The sequence below is a fragment of the Chelonia mydas genome, chromosome 24 (assembly GCF_015237465.2).
Source record: "Chelonia mydas isolate rCheMyd1 chromosome 24, rCheMyd1.pri.v2, whole genome shotgun sequence".
In the NCBI taxonomy this organism is placed as follows: domain Eukaryota; kingdom Metazoa; phylum Chordata; order Testudines; family Cheloniidae; genus Chelonia; species Chelonia mydas.
The window spans coordinates 10088607-10102178 of NC_051264.2; the positions used below are offsets into that span (position 1 = coordinate 10088607).

Genomic DNA, 13572 nt, shown 5'->3' on the forward strand with positions numbered 1-13572 from the left:
TTTTGGTCTGTGTACTGAAAAACAAAGAACATAACATAAGAACGGCCCTACTGGATCAGACCAAAGGTCCATCTAGCCCAGTATCCTGCCTTCCGACAGTGGCCAGTGCCAGGTGCCCCAGGGGGAATGAACAGAACAGGTAATCGTCAAGTGATCCATCCCCTGTTGCTCATTCCCAGCTTCTGGCAAATGGAGGCTAGGGACACCATCCCTGCCCATCCTGGCTAATAGCCATTGATGGACCTCTCCTCCATGAAAGGGACTTAAATCAAGGGGATGCTGGATTTCAAGAGCCAGGGTCAGCGTGAGGCAAAGGAGCAGACCATGCCTCGGAGACGTGTGTTTAGGGAACAGGTCTCTCATCGCAATGGGACTCATTTTGTCAAAAATGATCCCTAGTTATGGGCGCCTCCAGTTTGAGATACCCAGGGTCTGAATTCCAGAGATGCTGCACCCATGGAAACCAGTGCCATGGTGGGTACCCAAAAATGGTTGCACCTCAAACCAGTGAGAAATTAACATCTTCCTGGTAAAATGGCCAGAGAAAAAAAGAGGAACTTCTCAGCTCCCTATTCTGCAAACCACTTAAGCCCATGCTTATATGTCTTACTTGGGGCCTGCATGGCTGAGGGCAGAGTTCCCAATAACACCACAGAGTGGAGCTTTTAACCTGAGCAAGAGAGATACGTGGCACTGAACTGTGGTAGCATCTGCCCTGTAGCTACAGGCACTCGGATGCCGAGAGTGCTTGTGAGAGAGCAGGGAGGCGGCAGAGATCTCACATCAGGCACTCCAGTCCTCAGTTCTGGGAGCCTGGCTTTTAACACTCCATGCCTGGAAGAGCAATTAGAAAGGGGATGAGACAGAAAGACGCCCTGGAAAAAGCTTCCAAATTCCACTTCCTCAGCATCCAGCAATGGAGTCACCGCGGGAACAGTTCCGTTCTGTGTGTGCCAAGTGGGAAAAAACCATCCAAAAATGGCGACTCTCTGGGTCAGTCTGGGTGAAGGACAGTAATCATTGTTCACGATAAGAAAAGGAGTACTTGTGGCACCTTAGAGACTAACCAATTTATTTGAGCATAAGCTTTCGTGAGCTACAGCTCACTTCATCGGATGCATACTGTGGAAAGTATCGAAGATCTTTTTATACACACAAAGCATGAAAAACGGATGTTTACCACTACAAAAGGTTTTCTCTCCCCCCACCCCACTCTCCTGCTGGTAATAGCTTATCTAAAGTGATCACTCTCCTTACAATGTGTATGATAATCAAGTTGGGCCATTTCCAGCACAAATCCAGGTTCCCCCCCCCCCACACACACACACAAACCCACTCTCCTCTTGGTAGTAGCTTATCTAAAGTGATCACTCTCCTTACAATGTAAGGATAAGTTCACTTTAGATAAGCTATTACCAGCAGGAGAGTGGGGTGGGGGGAGAGAAAACCTTTTGTAGTGGTAAACATCCATTTTTTCATGCTTTGTGTGTATAAAAAGATCTTCAATACTTTCCACAGTATGCATCCGATGAAGTGAGCTGTAGCTCACGAAAGCTTATGCTCAAATAACTTGGTTAGTCTCTAAGGTGCCACAAGTACTCCTTTTCTTTTTGCGAATACAGACTAACACGGCTGTTACTCTGAAACCTGTCATTGTTCACGATGCTGTCCATGTATTTAACCATCAGATCTGGGTTCCCCTGCATATGTACTGGCTAGCCACTTTGTTCATGAATATCTGTATGGTGGGGATAATGTTAGACCAGATATTGCACAATGTAGGATATAATTTGCCCTGTGCAGCATGCTAGGATAAAGTCCTGCTTCTGCCCAAAGTCAATAACATGCATGATCCAAAACTGTGATTTCTCCAGACACGCCCTCCATTTCGGGAGCAGTCCCACTTTTTTTAGAAAACGCCACGCGTTGCAAAGTGGCCAATCATAAATGTATTTGGAGACAATTAGAAATAATCCATACAGCCACTGAGTGTTAAGGCCAGAAGAGGCCATTAGACCATCTGGTCTGATCTTCTGTATATCACAGGCCATTATATTTCACCCAGATTCCCCTGGGTTAGAGCCCTATAAACTGAGTTTATAAAGTGTGTTTGGCTAAAGTGTCTCTTCCAGAAAGGCGTCGGCATGACAACATTTCAAACAAAATAGGTTTGTGATGGAAACTAACAAAACAATTTTGGAGGGAAGTTTTCAGAGAAAAACTATGAAAAAATGTCACAAATCTTAGTGGGTTTTTTCACATGCAGGAAAAATGTGGCATACATTTGTCCAAATTCCCCCCCGGCAATATTTTACTAATGATCCCTGCATTTGTTTCCATTGCGGAGGGCCAGTCTGTCCCTCCCCCTGCCATTCTGCCATCGCACCCGACCCCCCACCTTTCACCTCGTGGGTAGTGAGCCCACAAGATGGATTCCTGTCTCCTTTTCGGGCTGGGCCCAGCCAGGTTACATAGGTGGCCTGACTTGACTCCACCCCCTTCTTGCTTGTTCAAACTGCAATCTCCAACATGCACTCGAACGTCTCACTGCTGAGTGTGAAAGCAGCTGGGATGAGAATCAGCACCCCCAAATCAGAGGTCATGGTCCCCTCCTGGAAGACAGTAGACTGCTCTCTCCAGGTGAGCAGGGAGCAGCTGCCCTTAATGGAAGAGTTCAAGTATCTCGGGGTCTTGTTCACGAGTGATGACAAGCGTGAGCGTGAGATCAATTGGCAGATTGGGGCGGTGGCGGCGACGTGGGTGCTGTACCGATCCGTGGTGGTGAAACGGGAGCTGAGGTCTTGGAGGAAGCTCTCGGTTTACAGGTCACTCTGCGTCCCCATCCTCACCTATGGTCATGAACTTTGGGTAATGACTGAAAGGATGAGATTGCTGGTATAAGCGGCGGAAATGAGGTTTCTCCGCCGGGTGGCTGGGCTTACTCTCCGAGATAGGGCGAGGAGTTCGGCTATTCGGGTGGGCCTTGGAATAGAACCGCTACTCCTCCAGATCAAGAGGAACCAGATGAGGTGGTTCGGGCACCGGATAAGGATGCCCCCTAGGAGGCTTCTGTTGGAACTCTACCAGGCATGTCCCACTGGGCGGAGGCCCCAAGGCCAACCCAGGACACGCTGAGGGATTATATCTCCCGGCTGGCCTGGGAATGCTGGTGAATCTTCCCCAGGAGGAGCTGGAACATGCTGCGGAAGAAAAGGGGGTTTGGGCCTCCCTACTCTCCATGCTGCCGCCGCGACCCCCACCAGGGAAAGGGGCATAAAGGAAGAAGGAAGAAGAAGCAGATCCCAGCTTTAATTCTGATGATACGGCCACTGCACTGTGACACATCACAGGGCAGGGATTGCCTTTTGGTTCTGTGTGCATACAGATCCTCGCACACTGGTGGTCTGATCTGGATTGAGGCTTTTATACAAATTATCAGTAACAAAGGAAGGATTCTACTCCAGCAGCAGTTTGTCCACCAAAAGGATTATTAACAGGCTGCTGACAAAGGCACAGGTGTTTAGGTGCCTACCCTCCATTGAGACCAATGGGAGTTAGGCACCTAAATATCTGTGAGTATTTGGACGGGCCTCCATACCATTAGCTTGTAAGCACTTTGGGGCAGGGGCTGTCTTTTTGGGCTGTGTTTTTACACCGCCATTTGTGGACGTTTCAAAAATCATGAATGCATTTTCCTCCTCTTGGTTTTGGAACTGACCTGAACCAATTTGGCCTCTTTCAAATTTTCGACAGATTTTTAAAAATAAAATTCTTGGTTGTGATTGTTGTTCCCCGAGTCGGTGCTTTTCACTCCAGGAACACTTTCTATTTGCAGAATCCAACGTTGTTTGAGTGGAGCAGGGTGGAAACCTCCTCCCAGGTGAGTAGACCAAATAGCGCAATGTGCTGATGAAAAAACAAAAGAAATAAATCAGCCCAGAAACTGAAAGTGGAACAAAAAATGAAAAATTGGAGGTGGGGCGGGGGGAGGGGAATGTCTATTGCAAATGCTGTGTCTTTGCTCTTTACACGATACTAAGAATCCAGATGACATGAACATAGCTGGCTTCCAAATAACCGTGTTTTTACGAGCTGTATATAAATCCACAAGGCCTAGCGTATGGATACACTGCTGCTCTGTTAGGTTTTAGTGGCTTCTGCAGTAGCAGCCAGGCAGGCTGCTCACGAGAGAATTCCTGGCCTCTGTAAAGAGACGCTACCCAACTGCTGTAGGCTACAGAAAACTTTCAGAATATGGCGTTGTTCGGACCAAAAAAATAAAGTCAACCAGTTCCAGTTTTCACTCCAAATCCCTTCTTCCTCGAATGTTAGCCACTGCCTGGCCCTGCCACTAGATGTCACTGTACCAGAGGGAACGCTGGCACAAAGGGCACAGAGCAGGATTTCATTCTGCCTTGCCAGCCCCGGAATCGCGAGCTGAGCCTGCCCTCAGCCTTACACTAAACGGGGGGCCGTGTTCTCTGCCCGCTCGCTCCATCTGGGCTCTTCTGTGGCTTCAGACAAGAGTCGGCGCCTGCAGGGCCAGCCCCATGGGAACCCCAGCATTGGCACATGCTGGGAACATCCTGGGCTGCTAGGGAAGATTGGCCCTTAGGATTCTCCCGTCAGGTATCTGTTGTGCCCTGCTTGGGCCAGGAGCTCACTGACTCTCCAAAGCAAAGCTGGATCAAAGCTGGCTAGGACCAGGCTGGGAGACCTGCAAGGAAAACTCAGGTGTTGCAGGAAGCTGATGACTCCAGAGGTGAAGATCTCTTCTCCTCCGTGATGACTGATGGCTCCAATTTGCCAGCTGCAGCGTGTGATGAACTGTGTTTCAGGGAAAGGTGTGGGGGGCTCAGCTGGGGGTGCTGCACTGCAGGGAGGGGTGTGGGGGGCTCACTAGGTTGCACTGCTGAGGTGCTTGCTGCCTCTCAAATAAAAGGGAAAGCACGGCCTGGGACCACTTGTCATTACTGATCCCATGGTATCTGTGGCTGGAGCACAGAGATTAGCCCTGGTCTCTGGACAAGTCAGACTAACCCCCTCCTTCCAGGTTCAGCTGCATGCAGAATTCTCCCTCAGGCCCTTCCCTGCTGCAGGGGTGCCATGTGGCTGCTGAATTGCTGCCACACTCTGTCCCAGAGGTGGCTGCAGTTCAGTGGTGGGTTCAGTTTGAATCTATAGCTAGGCTAGCAGGTGTTTTAGGAGAGACAGGGCACTGGCATTCCCACACACCCACTCAAGAACAGGGCTGAATACCCACCCAGCACCCCTGCTCAGTCTAAGAGAGCCCCAGCTATCATGCGTCACATCTCCAAAGGGGTGTGGCCTGTTGGCATGTGGGCATGGCCAGACCACAGACTCCTTGCACACTGGGGCTGCTGGAGGCATGATTCGAGCACCTGGCTATTTTTTGGTGATAGCAGTAGCATGTCCTGCTGAGCATGATACCACAGGGCACCGTGATACTCAGAGCATCCTCTGCCACTGCATCTCTCCTCTGCATCCCAGGGCAACGGCAGGATATTGCAATGCTCCCAGCCCAGCTCTGCTAGCGGGGCATGGGCGAGATCTGGGCGAGCAGAGGAACCTTTCCAGGGCAGCTCTGGTCTCAGGGGCTGTTTTCCCATCAGTGGGGAAGTGCCGTGTGCCAGTTAATTAATTAGCAAGCAAAATTACTCTCTAAATCTGGCAGCCGGTAAAGTTTCTTTGCCCTGCTTTCCTTGTGCCCTACCTCTCGCCGAGCTGCCCCCTCCCTCCCCCAAAGGAAGGGTTGTGGCTTTGTTGTGATACCTATGTCACTTGCTGCTCTGGGCTGATGCTCCCACTGCAGGGAGCTGCCTGGTGGCTGGTGCCAGGGCCTGGATGGATACAGTCACCTGGGAGGTAAAGACGTTGGTTTCTAAAGAACGTAGGCACAAATGGAAAAATCCAAGGTACTGGGATGCTGGCCGTGGAACAACCAATGGGTTTGACTGGAACAGACTTTGGGCAGGCCTGAACATGACCCTGCTCCTTCAGACCCACCAGCATGGACCCCATGGGGATCAGCATGCCTGGGGAGGAAAACACAGTTCCCTCTAATTTAACGCACACACATCCCGCCCTGTGATTCATAGATTTTAAGGCCAGAAAGGACCATTAGCAGCCTCTAGTCTGACCTCCTGCATGGCCCAGGCCAAAGACCATTAGGGGGTCTGATTTTCCCAAGCACTCGCCATGTTGGGTGCATGACTCTCCTGACAATCTAGCTCTGGATGCAGGTGCCAAGTCCTTGGGAATATGGGCTGAGCTTACTGGAGCTGGCTATGTCGGTGCCCAGCGGTGCTCCCATCCCATCAATATTCCAGCAGTTTTTAAGCAACCATCAGCGAGCAATTGCAGAGAGCCAGTTATGAACTGTTCGCTGAGCAACAGCTGACCCTACTCCGCCTTGAGTCATTGCAGAGAACTGGCCCCGTGGCCTCCATCATAAAGAGTGCCGGAGCCTCTAACTCTTGAGCTAATGGAGCAACTCCATCAACTAGCACCAATGGCAGGCTGTTATCCTCTTACGTGGCCCAGAAGATGGGGGTATACATGACACACACTTAATTAGTGTCCCATATGAGTGCTGGAAATTGGATATTGGAAATGATATCACGTGACCTGAGTGTCCAGTCAAAATGAAACCGACACAGCCGGCACTTTGGGGATGGAACGTTTGTAACCGCGGTGCTGAAAGAGCAATGAACCAAGCATGAGTGATGTGGGAGCCTTCAGGGAACAACCAATGAATTGTAGGAAATCAGGGACTGATCACAAATAATTTGCAAGCTGAGAGAGAGGAGAATTCTGCCAAATCAGTGATTCTCTAGGGATTATTCATAGAGCTCTGGCTGGAAGGGACCATTGCGATCTAGTCTGACCTCTTGCATAACCTCAGGCCAGAGAACCTCACCCAGTGATTCCTGCATCCAGCCCATATCTGGTGGGTAAGCTAGAGCGTATCTTTTGGAAACGCATGCAGTGACTCCAGGTGATGGGGAATTCTGCTCCAGAGGTTAATTCCCCTCCCTGTTCAAAAAGCCTTTGCAGGCTAAATGTGTCTAGTTCGAGTAGCAAGTCTGCAGTGGCCAGATCTAAAAATACACACAATAAATAGCAAGCCCGGTTGTTTCCATGCTGGATTCTTTCCCACCTCAGCCTGGGTCTGGATTTTGCTCTGCACGAACCAGATCTCCTGGGATGGCAAGGAACAGGGACCACATTCCTGAGCTCAGGCTGGTGCAGGCCACTCCAAATAAAGGCTCTGCACACAGAGTTGTCTCTGCTATTTGAAGGCAGGGAGGCCCGGTTCCAGAGAAGAGCAGGGATTCGAGCCAGGCATTCAGTCTGCAGCAGCAAACAAGGGACTTAATTACAGCCCAGTCTGTGCAAGGCAGCCGGCTGCTGCTATGAGACAGCCCCGCAAACTCCCTGGCCACGAGTCAGCGTGTGGCTCTTACATCAGGGCAAAGTGGAAGTGAAATGCGACAGTTTTGGTTTGTGCTGCTGTAAATGATGGTGCAAGGTGCCAGTCAGGCCAGGGAGGATCGAGCACAAGGATCAGGGCCATGGAGGATCGAGCCCAGGGAGCAGGGCAATGGAGGATCGGGCACAAGGATCAGGGCCATGGAAGCTTGGGCCCAGGGAACAGGGCAATGGAGGATCGAGCACAAGGCTCAGGGCCATGGAAGATCAGGTCCAGGAAGGAGGGCCATGGAGGATCAGGCCCAAGAAGCAGGGCCATGGAGGATTGGGCCCAGGGAGCAGTGCAAAGGAGAATCAGGCCCACTGAAATCCTTCTCCACTTTCCTCCACTATGTGACCCATGTGGGTTGGCCCCTTAAGACAGATTTCTCTGCTGCCTAGGTCCTGACAGTCTCTGGGGATTCAGCTCTGTCTGTGGCATGGGGTGCTCAGGCCGGCCATCCCCAGAGCCGATTGCTCCAGCTCTGCTCTGGCTATCTAGACCTTGCTGCGCCGCGCCCTCCCGCTACTCACTTCTAAGCACCTCCACGCATGGGAGAGAACATCAAGAGAATGGGCCCTGGTGGGCAGTTCCTGGAGCTTCCAGCCTCGCTGGAGGTGCCCAGGGAACAGTCGCTGTAGTTACACTGTCTCTGATCCCAGCTGGGGCCACGACAGATGATAGATGTCAGTTTGTAGCTGTGACGTGAGATGGAGAGTCAGGCCAGGCTCTGAGCTGCTGAGTGACTTTGGGTAAGTCGTGTTTCTTCTCTGTGCCTCAGTTTCCCCCCCCACGCGCACACACACTCTGTGTCTGGCTGGTTTATTTCGATAGCGAGCTCTCTGGGGCAGGGTCGGTCTCTTCCTAGATGCACACACAGCACCCAGCACAGTGTGGCCCCAGTCTCAGTCAGGGCCACTAGGTGCTACCCTAATGCTACTAGTCAGAGCTCTTGGACTCTAAGGTGCCACAAGCACTCCCGTTTTTGGGTTTTTTTTGTCTGTTTCAGTGATCGTCACACAGGGCCCAAGTGCTGTCCTTAAAGGGAATAAACATAATCCCAAGCGAGAAGAAGAGACCCTTTGAGTCCTCCCTTCCCCCACCCTAATGCTTTGTCCCCCACCCCGAAAGACAAACATTATCCCTGACCTATTTTCCATCCATCCCTTGCAGCAGGAGGCCAGCTGGGGTAGGGGCTGGGAAGCTGTTGTAATGTAATAAATAATTACAAAGCGCCAGGGATCAGTGGCAAATTTCCATCTCCCTGCAGACAGGGGGAAGGCAATGGAGGTGGGGGGGAAGAGGGGTACATCGAGGGAGGGGGTTATAGAGGTTTTGAGCTTTGGTGATAGGACATTTTGTTTTTCATTAGGCACCAAATGCTGGGAGATTTGTCCAGGTCAGTGTTTGAGTCACATTTGCCCCAGCGAAGGCTCTGCCAGCATTCAGCCCGCCCATCCGGCGGAGCTTGGCCCAGGTGGCGTTTGGACTGCAAAGAAAAGCTACCCAGTTTTCCCTTTCGGCTTACGGAGGTGCTGTTAAGGCAGGCAGTGTGGCCTGCTGAGCTGCAGGAGACGTGGGTTCTAGTCCCAGCTTCGCCCTTGGGTAAATCTTCATGACTCGGTTTCTCCATCTGCAAAACAGGTGACTAGACTGACCAGCTTAGAGATCAACGGATGAAAAGCTGCTGTAAAAAGTGCATGGTGATGATAATCGTAACAGCAGCAAGGGATAGCGCCTGGCCACCAGCAGAGACAGACGAGACTCAAGACCTGAGTTTACCCAGGCCAGGCCTGTCCAGCCCTGTGGGTATGTGACAGAAGCTGATACACTGGCAAATCCGTGCTTTTGCTGGCTCAGCTGGTTTCACTCAGGGAGGCTGGTTTAGGGCAACTGCACCCGTATTTCCCCTCAGTGGCCCAGCAAGGCCACCCACCCTCAGGAGGCCAGCTCCCCAGCCATTGCTTTTCTGGGTGCAGCCCTTCTGGCTGGGGTTCCTCCAGGCTGCACTGTTCCCTGCCCGGTGTTCAGGTTGCCCAAGGACAGCTGCTGGCTTTCTCTTTGGAGACGGCGAATGGGTGCAATTGCCTCTCTCCACCTCCCTGTTCAGTCCTATGACCTGATAGTTATAAGGTACCCCGCAGCATTTCCTAGACAAGTCTGCTTTATTCTCAAGGTGAAAGCGTTATGGAGAAAACACATGCAGAGCAACTAAAGAACCTACACGCCTGCCAATCAGCTCACCAGGATTCCTCCCACCTGTCTCATGGATTCTGGCAGCAGGAGGCCTTCGGACACCCATCCCTTGTTGGTACAAGTTCATCGCCGCTTCAGCTCTGAATAACTGCTCCGTCTTATGGGGCCGCAGTAGGCCCCGTCCTTCCAACCCTTCCCAAAGGATTGGGGCCCTCTGTGGCCCTGGGGTCCTGTCCGTTCGCTGGATCAGGGAGAAGACCCTGAATCAGTTTAAAACCAGGCTGTTTATCCAAAAACCCTTTATCTGGCTGTTGGTCCCTGGAGAATCCAGTTTGAACTCGTATATGTGACCCATCTCCAGCAGGGGCGGCTTCTCTGGAGATGTTACAGCCTGCCTGAATTCGCCTAATCACCCCCTGCTGATCTCCTGTTTACCCTTCCTAAGGAAATGATACATACAATGCCTCAATCACACAGAGACAATTGCATTTTTAATACAGTGGATCCCAAAGATACTAACCGAATTCAATAAGATTGAACTTATGTTCGTTCAGGAGGTTGCAGGAAGTTGTCAGTCTGTCACAGGCAGGGGAAGCTGTGAGCACTTTGTGGGTACAGTGTACAGTTATAGGTCCTCCGGCCTTAACCTGTGAGCTCCTGGAGGCAGAGGCTGTCTTTCTGGCATGTACGCATACAGCATCTGGTGCCATGGCGCCCTGATCCTGCCTGGGGCCTGCAGGCAGTGTTGGAATACAGACAATAAATACTAATAACCATTCTGAGCTGTGCATGGGTACTCTTTTTACAAAGGGCCCAAACTAACCCTCAGATTTAAACAGTGCAGTACTCGGGGGTGTTCTGAGCCCATTTGCTGAACTCCGTTTACTGGCAGCAGTGGTAGGCTGTTATCCTCTTACGTGGACCAGGTCACTGGAGGGCTCGACACGGACTTTCCCAGCGTGTTCCATTTGCACACCATCACAATTTGTAGATTCTGTGTCTCGAGCCTTTCTCCACAACCCTGCCATGGCTTCTTTCCGATGGAAGGATTCCAAAGCACGACAGGGATCACCAGGTAGATTCTGAGTGGAGTGTAAATCTGCAGTCACTTCCGTGGCGCCCGTGGCCTGTGTCTGCATTGACACGGGGACCACTGAGATTAGACACTGGTCCCGTGTGCAGGGGTTGCACGATCATACTGGAAAAGGCAGGAAGGACCCTTTGGTGTGTTCTCCTGGGCCTTGTCCCACACCAGGGGGCTCCCACCCCTTCCATGGGGGGGACAGTCAGTTTAAATTCTCTCATCCTTCATTCCACCCCATCACTTCTAGATGCGCCCCTTCATGCCAAACTGATTCTTCTCCTTCTCTGGTGTTTACCCACCTCAAACAGAGTCATCCGCCCCAGAAATGCAGCCACCTCTGGGGTGGAGGGTGGCTGCTGATAAAGGAGGTAAAACGAGGGGAAGCTGTGCTCCTTTCCACAGCAGGGATTGGGGCATTTACCTAACAAATTCAACAGGGTTTGAACTACTGGAGCTTCAGCCGCACAGCCCAGCCACTGGAACTGAAGGTAGCAATAGTAGGCTGTTATATTCTTCTATGGAGCAGTAACTGGAAAGCGGGGAGGGGGAGGGAGGCTCGACTCACATTTTCCAAGCGGGTTCCGTTTACACACACTTTGCAGCTGGCTGGCTCTGGCTGGCACGCAGGCGGTGCAGAAGGAGGAGAGGTCAGACAGGGACAGAACGTACTTTACAGCACACGCTTGGGAGCTGAAGAGCCAGGAGCTGGCAGAGAGCTGTGGTGGAGCCGCAGTTTCACCGCCAAAAAAGAGGGGAAGTGAAAACATTTGAAATAAACCTAGCTGGGTGGCGGGGGTGGTGAATGCAAACGGGGGGAATGCAGCAAAAGAGCTTTAGAGACATCGCCGCAGGGGTGGGCAGGAAAGCACATACCCACAATCCTTTGGTGCTTGAAGTTTGTGTCCCCTCAGGGGTGGCTAGTCCAAATAAAGAGCTGTGCTCAGAGCGGCTGCAAAATTACGGAAGGAAATGCACATGACAGTGGGGAGGTTGGGAACAGAGGGAGCAAGAAAGGGAAGTGACAGGGCGGCTGGGGGCAGCATGGGGCCAGGCCCTGCTCTGGGGCCACCCCAGTGACCTGCTGTGGGACCTTGGCCAAGTTCCTTCCCATCTCTGTTCCTCCCACCTGTCTTATCTATTTAGATCATGAGCACCTGGCTCTCGCTCTGTGTCCGTACAGCGCCTGGCGCCACAGGGCCCTAAACTCAGCTAGAAACTCTAGCTGTGACAGGCGTAAGAAAATTAGCAGCGTTAAAGTGGCTCCCCTTCCACTGCACTTGAAACAAACATCTGCACAAGATTACTTCCCGCTGCTTAGCGCTCCAGGGCTGTCCAGCCGAGGATCTCAAAGCACAGCTTCATTTTAGAGACAGGGAAACTGCAGCAAAGAGAGAAGGTGACTTACCCAAGAGCCTACAGAAGGCCAGTGGTGGAGGTGGGCAGAGAACCCCGGAGTCCTGAGAGGTGCGTGATCACCTGCCGCATTTGAGAATGTTTAACTCTTTCCTCTCTGTGCTGTTTACAGTAGCTTCCTGGGAGCCTCACCCTGAAATCTGTTTCCTTCACAGATATTTTTCCAGTGCAAACAGTGGTTTGTTATTGTAGGGCTCTCATGTACACGGGCACCATGCACTGTACTGTTGACAAAGGGCTACCCTGGAGAGTTAGCTGTGTGCACTCCTTTGTCGTTGTTGGACTTAAGCACAAGTTATAGACACTGGTTTGTTATTGTAGGGTCAATAAAATAACACTCTCTGCCATTTGATTGTAGGGCTGCTAGGGGGCAGTGGGCTGAGACCCTGGGATACTTTAATACTCGCTTATAGAAATGAAAAGATTCATTGGAACCCTGCAAGGAACAAGGGCCCGTGTGCGCTGGAGCTGTTACTTGCAGTGTTCCAAAAAGTCCCTTGAGTTCCATCGGCAAGTATTGCAGTATTATTGGAGGGTCACGAGTGAGATGAAGACCCTGGGATCTCAGTGTAGGGTTAGTCAGCTGAGCTGAGGTGAACAGTTTGGCTCAGGAAAAAAAAAAATCTAAAATGTTGGGTGGGGTTTTTTTAATGTAAAAAATTAGCTGGATGGTGCCATCGGGAGGGGGACACATAGGTCACAAGTGAGGCTAATGCCGATTAGAGTCTGAAATGTCCAGCAGCATCAGGCAGAAGCAGGCTGGTGAGAGGGGCTTTGTGTTATTATTTATTAGTAGCACCCAGGAGCCCCAGCCAAGGATCAGGGCCCCGCTGTGCTGGTCAGAAAGGCAGGCCCTGCTCCTAAGAACTCACTTGCTCCGCTCTTTTCGTTCCCCTCAATGCCTGACTCACTCCCTGCAACAAAGGCTTTCATTCTCTGTGGTCCGGTTGCACCCCAGCTCTGGCTCTCGGAGGGGAGTTGCCCTCTGGGGCCCGTGTCCAGTCAGACAGAGAAAGCAGACGCAGCAAAGCCCACTCCAATCCTAAAACTTCTGGCCATGAGTCCCATCCCCCCACACCACGATCCCAGGAGCCATGGTGCTCTGGCTCCAAAATCAATGCAATTGGGCCATGCTGCAGCTAACATCCCAGGGGCAGCGGAGGAATCCTGCCCTCAGCAGGTCCTGGCACCTTCCTGCCTGCAGGGAGACTGGAACGGCCCCATGGCACTGAGCTGGGGCAGGAGCACAGGACACACCGGCCACGTCCCCAGCAGCAATAGGCTTAGGGGCAGCGCTTGCAATGGGTTAACCCTTTGGCTTCTGATACATACACATCGCACCCACCAGTGCTAGGCCAGAGCAGCCCTGTTGTGCCAGGGGCAAGTG

The 13572-nt window shown here is 51.8% G+C and overlaps 1 long non-coding RNA gene across 1 annotated transcript; it reads right to left on the reverse strand.

The window, feature by feature from the left end:
- Positions 1 to 10162: 10162 nt before the first annotated feature.
- On the reverse strand, positions 10163 to 11999 carry LOC122463755. Its single transcript, XR_006287369.1, has 2 exons — positions 11338 to 11999; positions 10163 to 10770 (listed from the first exon to the last, which is right to left on the reverse strand). It is a non-coding gene; the product is annotated as an uncharacterized LOC122463755 (long non-coding RNA).
- Positions 12000 to 13572: the final 1573 nt, after the last annotated feature.